Here is an 8,997-nt window from a genome sequence, read left to right on the forward strand (position 1 = left end):
TACTCCTGTTCTTTTTACCGAAGGTAAAGGTATCTGTTAAGCACCCTGGGGAGTTGCTGATGTAGAATCATGCTGCTGTTTGTGTGCGAACTAGAAGTTGTAAAACTGGATGAGTCGCCACAATGACAGGAAAGAGAGAGGACTAAAGGGAGATGGGTTAACTGCTTCTCAGGCTTACAGTGGTTTTAAAACAGAGAGACTGGGATCTCTTCAGAGTAAAGATTGTCTCTAACTTTTTCGTCTAAGCCTAATACTGATAGCCAAGTTAGGGTTTTAGGTAAAACCAAAAAGACAGCCTTCACTGTAAAGGCTGGATACCCCAGTATCTAATACACCTCTATCCCGATATAACTCTGTGCTTGGGAGCCAAAAAATCTTACCGCGTTACGGGTGAAACCGTGTTATATCGAACTTGCTTTGATCCACCGGAGCACGCAGCCCCACCCCCCCAAGGCACTGCTTTACCGCGTTATATCCGAATTCGTGTTATATCGGGTCGCATTATATCAAGGTAGAGGTGTATTAACCTTCCACAAAAGAATCTGTCACTGTCCACAGCGGACTCAACAGAATCCAATCAAGCCCCTTCACCAGTATTCTTCAGAGACACCACACTGCAGATACAGGTCAGAAATCAATTTTACTATGTCCAGTTGTGATATACCATGGCACAATCCAGACTAGTGGGGGTTGTGTCATCCCTGCCCTGCCATTTTGGGTGCCATATGACGCCTTGCTGTAGCAGCTCCTACCTGGGCCACTCACAGAATCCTGTGAGAAGAGTCAACAGTAAAACAAGTTTATTAACTACAAAGAGATGTATTTTAAGTGAGTTCAAGTAATGAGGCATAAAAGTCAGAAATGGTTAGAAGAAAAATAAAAATTTAAAAGAAGAAGAAGAGAAGAGAAGAGTCAACAGTAAAACAACAGTAAAACAAGTTTTACAGTAAAACAAAACAAAAACAGTAAAACAAGTTTATTAACTACAAAGAGATGTATTTTAAGTGAGTTCAAGTAATGAGGCATAAAAGTCAGAAATGGTTAGAAGAAAAATAAAAATTTAAAACACGTACTAATATCTACTTAAGACACTATTTTAGTTGCAAAGCAAACTTTCTCACCACATGCTTTAGCAGATTACTGACCAGACTATCAGGTCAAGACTCCTTCCCCTGAGTCCAACAGCTGTTTCCTTTTGTCCTCTCAGGTGCAGAGAATGAGATTCACAGGGGAAGCAAGAGAAGTGCCTGGGATTGTTTGTCTGTCGTTTTTATAGCAAGTAGTGGGGGTTTGCCCATTAGTAAGTGGAGAATAAATAAGGATGATAACAAAGGCAAAGATGAATTTAGAGTTGGTAACTTGACTGAGATTTTCCAGACTTTCTGCAGATCAGGGTTTTCTAAGCTGCAATATACTCGAGATCAGTGGTTCTCAACTGGGGTCCACAGACCCCCTGGGGGGTCCGTGAGCCATTTCAGGGGGGCTGTGGAGCCCCGTGGCTGAAACCTGGAGCCCCAAGCCCCAGCACTTCCGCAAATAGAAGTAAATCTATGCCTATGCCCAAGGGTCCCCCCGCCGGCCCGGAACCCTGAGTCCCCCTCCTGCCCCCACTGGGCCCTGGTGTTTTTACACCATGCTGAGGGGGGCCTCAGCAAGAAAAAGGTTGAGAACCCCTGCTCTAAATACTGACTTTCAAACTTTATTTTTAGGTAACTAGAGTCTTGTAAATTAGTGGTCTATTTACAATTTTAACATAAACAAGGTTTGCATTTCTTCCCAGCTCTCTGCAACAGCAATCAGCTTTTCAGAATGACTGAAAAATTCCCTGCATGGCCTTCAGAACAAAGATCTGAAACTGGCTATCAATGCCCAGAGATCACAGCTATTAAAATAGAACAAGCACTTTTAAAATAAAACCTTACCAGTGTCACTCTCTGCTCCCCCATCCCACAGACAATCCCCACCTCTATACATATTATTGTAGGCTCTTGCCCACCACCTACCCTCCCCTTTCACTCTCTTCTACCTGAAGACCGCTTCTTTCTCCTTGCTCTGCAGATGGTCTGCCTCCCCCACCCAGCCCCCATCACTTCCTCTTTGGTGGGTTGCTCGCAGCTCATCCTTCCTCCCCCACTACTTCACCTACCGCTTCCCAACCAATCACCGGGGCTCTCACTCCACGAGCCTCTCTTTCCTCTTCCCAAGGGGTCTCCAGCTTCCTTCCTCCTCTGGATCTGTAGACAGTGTGAAAAAGCCAGAGCTAGGCAGAGAGATCTCCGGATTTACATGGATGTCTACATTCTAGTAGTTGTGCATTTTGTCCCAACAAAATTATGTGCTGCAACACAAATATGTGATACAACACAGAAGGTTATGCAGCATATTTTAATCCAGTGAGGATACTAGAATTACATTGTGCACAGTGATACAAGAAGGTTTAATGTAGTTAAATACAGCATGCACACAGCACAAAACATACTCAAATATTTGATATCTTCACAGCCCCAGCACATACAGAAACCAAGCCATAAGGAAAAAGCTACAATCAATGAAGTAAAGATCTCAAATCAAATTAAATATTCCACCAGCAGAGGGCAGATCAGCAATCATGATTGTGGATCTAGGGTCTAGGCCCATCATTAGAAAAACTAAGCTGCATGGTGATGACACGAATATTGCTACCGGCCTACACTCCTGCTGGACTGACTCTGGGATTGGAGGACCAACCTTTATTTCAATTAACCCCATCGCTTTTGGCTTGTGATGCTTGAGGGGGGAAGAATGTGGATTTCATTATATCCTCTCTTTTTGTCTCGGATGTGTTATTCAACATTAGTAAGGACGGCAGACCTGTTTTATTTGTATTATTTTTTTTTTTTGGTACCTGGAATAACATTGCTTTTCTATTTCCCCCCAGGACCACGAAATGATAGTGGTTTGGGTTCAGTAAGCCAATGTCCCTCCAGGTTTGTCAAGACACTCATTCAAAAGACTAAGTATAGTCAAGTAGAATAGTCTCCACAATGCAAGCCTGGAACTCATGTCCTTACCTGTTTAAATCTACAGCATGTTCATTATCACCACCCTCAACAATAGCCATGAAATTATTATCATCCTCCAGCATGAGCTCCTCATTCAATTAGGGTATGTCTACACGGCAAAGAAAAACCCACAGCTGGCTGACTTGGACTTACAGGGCTCAGAACACAGACCCCGACTTTTCAAAGTGCTGAAGGGTGTTCGACCCCCCAGCTCCGCTCCAGGCCCTGCCCACACTCCACCCCTTCCCCCAAGACCCCACCCAGACCCCGCCTCTTCCTGTCCCCACTCCACCCCTGCCCCACCTCTTCCCACCCAGCCCTGCCTCCTCCCCCAAGCATACTGCATCCTTGCTCCTCCCCCTCCCTTCCAATCTCTTGCACGCCACAAAAGAGCTGATTGCGGTGGGCCGGAGGTGCAGGGTGGGAGTGGGAAGCGCTGATCCGCAGGGCTCGCCGGGAGGCGCTGGGGGTTTGGGGAGGAGCTGATAGAGGGGCTGCCGGTGGGTGCTTAGCACCCACTATTTTTTCTCAGTGAGTGCTCCAGCCCCGGAGCACCCACAGAGTTGGCGCCGATGGCTCAGGCTGCGGGGAGGCTGTTTCTACTCTGTTGTGTAGACTTCCGGGGTTCGTTCTGGAGCCCAAGCTCTGGGACCTCGCTGGTCCAATAGCCCTGGTTCCAGCCTGAGCCCAGATATCTACACAGAGAAGTGAAACAGCCCTAGCCCGGCAAGCCCGAGTCACCTGGCACGGGCCAGCTGCAGGTGTGAAGTTGCTGTGTAGACATACTCTTAGATATTCCAAAGGCAGGCCACACTGAGGAACATGCAAGCAGCAAGAACTCTTAAGCACACCTTCTCAGTCTTCAGCTTGCCACCAGTGTAGTGCAAATGATGGGAAATGCATCATTAAGGCGCAGAATTTTCCTCTCATAAGAACGGCCACACTGGGTCAGACCAAAGGTCCATCAACCCCAGTATCCTGTCCTCTGACAGTGGCCAATGGCAGGTGCCCCAAAGGGAATGAACAGACAGGTTATCATCAAGTGATCTATGCCTTGTCACCCAATCCCAGCTTCTGGCAAACAGAGGTTAGGGACACCATTCCTGCCCATCCTGGCTAATAGCCACTGATGGACCTATCTTCCATGAATCTATCTAGCTTCCTTTTGAACCCCATTATAGTACTGGCCTTCACAACACTGTTGCTGGCACCCAGTGCCGAGAGGCTAAACAACAGCTGAGGTTGGTTCGCGACCCGGTGTGCTACACCCTATAATCACAACGGGGTGGAGAAGCAGAAAAGTTTATTTGCAGCTGCAAAAAGGTACGGGGAGAATAAAATCTCAAATCCTGCACACAGAGCAGGAAGTTACACAGGCTTTTAGACATCCTTTTTCCCAGCATACTTATCTAATAGCAAGCTGCCCTAAGTATCCATATAGCCAGCCAATTCAGTTCCCAGCTAGTTCCCTTGTTCTCTGTATCATTTGTTAAACCATACATAAAACTGCTTTATTCAGCATTGTTCGTTCATATCTGCCCTGTTCGGCCTTGCTTAGTTTCAGGCAGTCTGACTCTGCAACATATTGTTGCAGATCCTCAGCATAACTGCTGCGAGTGCCTCCAGGCAAGTGGGGGGGGGGCAAGGACACTTGGGCCTAGTGCGAAGGGGCTTCATCGACACTCGTGATCTTCCATTCCCTCGAGTTACCTAGTGGCCATGTCCCAGTGTCCCCAACAACTCCCTCCTTTGAGAACACTCAACAACCTTGGCTCTGAGTTTTCTCACTTGGGCTACTTATGTCTTTACAATAGGACTTTGCATAAGCACTTTGTGATAGCCCTGAAGAGAATGACTTATTAATTTTTTCAAAAGGGCCCTGACACATGATACTGCACAGCATAATACCAGTAATACAAGCAATACAGGAAAGAGAAGTTTCAATAACAGGCTAAATAAACCACCAAGCCAAAACGACAAACCCCAGCCTGAAAACAAGGTTTGCAACCAATCGCTCTCTGGGGCAGTATAGGCAACCTGTGCTTCGGCTCGGGCATGGGCCTCAGCCTGTACCACCTTTTCATAGATTTCAAAGCTGCTCTCATTTACATATACACAACATCGGGGCCCGACGAGGGCACAAACCCCTCCTTGGGATGCCAAGAGATAGTCCAAAGCCAGCCTGTTTTGGAGGGAAAACGTCCTGAGCTGCTGTACCTCTTTATTTAATGTTTTTCTGCTGACCCTAAATCACTAACTGAGTCCTCTAACTCTAAGGCCACTTTCTCAAGTACCATTTGCAGCCTTACAGTATAGCGGCCTATGCATGCCATGGCTGGCCCGGTAAACAGTGGCGCTATTCCCAGTACAGAGCACCCTACAAGCTTCTCGGTTGTAAGGGAATTCTTCATATTGCCCTCCAATGCCGTAGTCAGTCACCGCAGGGTCTTTTCTCGTGACTCAACAGAGGTGTCTCGGGCATTTCTAATCTTTCCTTTGGGCAGTGTGGCAGCTATTGACAGATGAGGAACTCCATGAGCTATATAACAGCTACCTGTCCAGTCGGCTGGTAGCACCTTGTAAGCCTTTCGGCCACATACAAAATAGTGACCCTGTAGGGCCCAGTAAGGACTGTTTCCTAAGAGGATTCCTGGGATATTTAAAGCTGCTTTTCCAAACAGTTCATATGCCCCTAAGGGGGCATCCCATCCTCCTGATTGGGTACAAGTGGGGGCATTTCTAATTGCGCCGTTCAAATTACACTCGCCATAGGGACCACTACAAACCCACCATTGGCTTGCTACATTGGCAATATTAACTGGACGGCAAGTTATATTTCCTTTTATATTTATATTTCTTTTCCTTTGTGGTAAGATTATTTGTAAGAGTTTCCCTAAAAGGGGAGGAACCATTACACCCACACTGTTGGCCTCCCGTTTTGGTCTTTATCCAATACCCATCAGCCCACTGTGTAATAACACAGGAGCTTTTCCCCACAGGACGCCCACAGTGATCAGATTGGTTTCGGGTAAAACATAACATTCCCTCAGTGAATACTGCAACTGAATACTCCTGGTCCTGATAGGTGGCTTGCTGTAAAGAGGTCTTATTTCAGAACGGCGAGTTCGTTCTTTCCTGCTCTTTGGTGGCGGCTAATTCTGCTAGGATCAAGGGCAGCATGTCAATGGGCATTCCCGTTTTGGGGGACAGTGGAGTTGGAGCACATACCCAGCAACCAGTCTGGTTTGTTAAAGTAGCAACGTGGTGCGCAAGCGAAACAAAGGAGTTATGCTCCCGATATGCATGGTTTGGAAATAACAATACAGAGAATAACAATGGGTTATTCACAATAACAAATAATAATAATAATTGGGTAACAATACAGAGAATAACAATATTACCCAATTAATTATCACCAGAGTCTTTTTAACCCAGGGTCTCCAGTACCTGGGTGGGCCTATTTTAGCGTTAAGGTGCCCACTATTTGTGTCTTTTAAACAGTAGCTTTAGCCCGAGATCGTCACTAGATGAGGAGTCAGCAAGTTGGACGGTCCACTGTTCTGCTGACGAGGGCGCGGGTACTGCCTTCAGACAAGAGTGATGGATCCAGTTCTTGTGTCCCTCGATCTTTGCTGCTGTATGGGAGATCAACAGGGTCCTTTCCACTTTTCCTGGAGAGGCTCGTCTTTCCAGGTACGAACAAGCACGGAGTCACCGGGCTGTAAGGAGTGGACGGGAGAGTCCAAGGGGAGAGGCTGGGAATCCTTGGTATACCTGTGAAGAGACAAGAGAACAGCAGACAGGGAACACATATACTGTGACAAACCGTTACCCAGCTCCCATTCCCCTGACAGAACCGGGGTGCCATTCATAGGCCATGCCCTTCCAAACATAATTTCAAAGGGACTAAACCCTAATCTACCCTTAGGGAGAAGGCGGATACAGAGTAGGATGAGGGGCAAAGCATCAGGCCATCGCAGTGAGGCTTCTTGGGACACTTTTGAGAGATGCCGTTTAAGGGTCTGATTGGTATGCTCCACTACACCACTGGCTTGCGGTCTCCAGGGCGTATGGAGTTTCCAGGGGATCTGTAAGGCATATGAGACGCTTTGAATGATTTTTGACGTGAAATGTGTCCCGTTGTCAGATTCCATCCACAGGGGGAGTCCAAAGAGAGGAATGATCTCCTTAACAAACTTGAGGGCCTCTGTTTTGGCAGTGCAATTACGGCATGGGAAGGCTTCTGGCCATCCACTATGACAAGGAGACAACCCTTGGGTCCGGGGAAACTCGGGAAACTCAGTAAAGTCTATTTGCCACACTTGTCCGGGGCCCGGAGTGGGTTCTAGGGCAGCTGGTGGCACAGGATGTCCCGGTCGGGGGTTATTCTTTTGGCAGACTAAGCAGGCCGCTTGTACCTGGGCAGCCAGGGGTAGGAGTCCAGAAGTGATAAAGTATTTTCCCATTAGCTGGATAAGTGCTTCCCTGCCAGCATGAGTGGTTTGACGCAGTTTCTGCAGCACTGGCCGGATCAGGCCCTTTGGTAAGAGGACCTTCCCTTCCGGGGAATGGAGCCATCCCTCCTTTTCCCGGAGACTGAGTTTGTCAGTTAGCTGTCTCTCCTCCCCAGAGTACTGAGGGGTTGGAAGCTCCCCTACTGATGGGATAAGGACATGCATATGGGCGTCCTCAGTCTGAGGGGATGGCAGGGTGGCAGCATGCTTAGCCTCTCTATCTGCCCGGGCGTTACCTCTGGCCACATCTTGATCTTCCCTTTGATGGGCTTTACAGTGTACCACCGCCACTTCCGCGGGAAGTTGTATGGCTTCTGGGAGCTGGAGGATTTGGGGCCCATACTTGACTGGGGAGCCTTGGGCTGTCAGCATTCCCCTTTGCTTCCATAGGCCAGCATGAGCATGCAGCACACCAAAAGCATACTTTGAATCAGTAAAAATGTTGACCCGCTTTCCTTTTGACAGTTCAAGTGCACGGGTCAGGGCTATTAGTTCGGCAAGCTGGGCAGAGGTCCCAGCAGGCAAACCTTCAGCTTCCACAGTGTCATGGAGGGTCACAACAGCATAACCCGCCCTCCTTTGCCCATCTATTACAGTACTGTTACCATCAGTGTACCACTCATAATCTGCATTTGGGAGGGGTATATCCTTTAAATCCGGACAGCTGGAGTACTGGACATCTATGATCTCTAAACAGTCATGTTTTTGTTCCTCTGTTTCTGGCAAGAGAGTGGCTGGGTTAAGGGAGGGGCAAGGCTGTAAGGTGACTTCAGAGTTCTCTAACAGCTTAGCCTGGTACCGAGCAATCCGAGCCTGGGTGAGCCAAAGCCCTCCCTTTGCATCCATAAGGCTCGGACCATATGGAGAGTATAGATTTGCATAACCCCTCCCAATGTTAGCTTCTCGGCTTCCTCAAGCACTAGGGCAGTAGCTGCGAGTGCCCATAAACATGCCGGCCAACCCTTCGCAACCTGATCCAGTTGCTTAGAAAAATAAGCCACGGGACATCTCCATGCTCCTAACAGCTGTGTAAGCACTCCTAGGGCCACCCCCTTTCGTTCATGTACATACAACTGAAATGGCTGAGAGAGATCCGGCAGGCCCAGAGCCAGGGCTTCCATCAATTTTCTTTCTTTCTTCTCCACAAGGCAGAAGCACAAAGGTATATCTTAGCTGTGTCTACACTGGGACTTCGTTGGCAAAACATTTTTTTAACACCCCCTGAATGACAAAAACCACCACCCCGAACGACAAAAGTTTTACCAACGAAAAGTGCCTGTGTGAACCTACCGACAAAGCTACTGCTGCTCGTTGTGGGTGGAATTTTTTTGTCGGCAGGAGAGCTCTCTCCTGACGACAAACAGCAGCTACATTGCGCGGCTTTTAGCAGCACGGCTATAGCGGCACAGCCGTGTTGCTAAAAGCTGCATAGTGTAGTCGTA

This window comes from Lepidochelys olivacea (assembly GCF_965140295.1).
Source record: "Lepidochelys olivacea isolate rLepOli2 genome assembly, chromosome: 3".
Taxonomy (NCBI): Eukaryota; Metazoa; Chordata; order Testudines; family Cheloniidae; genus Lepidochelys; species Lepidochelys olivacea.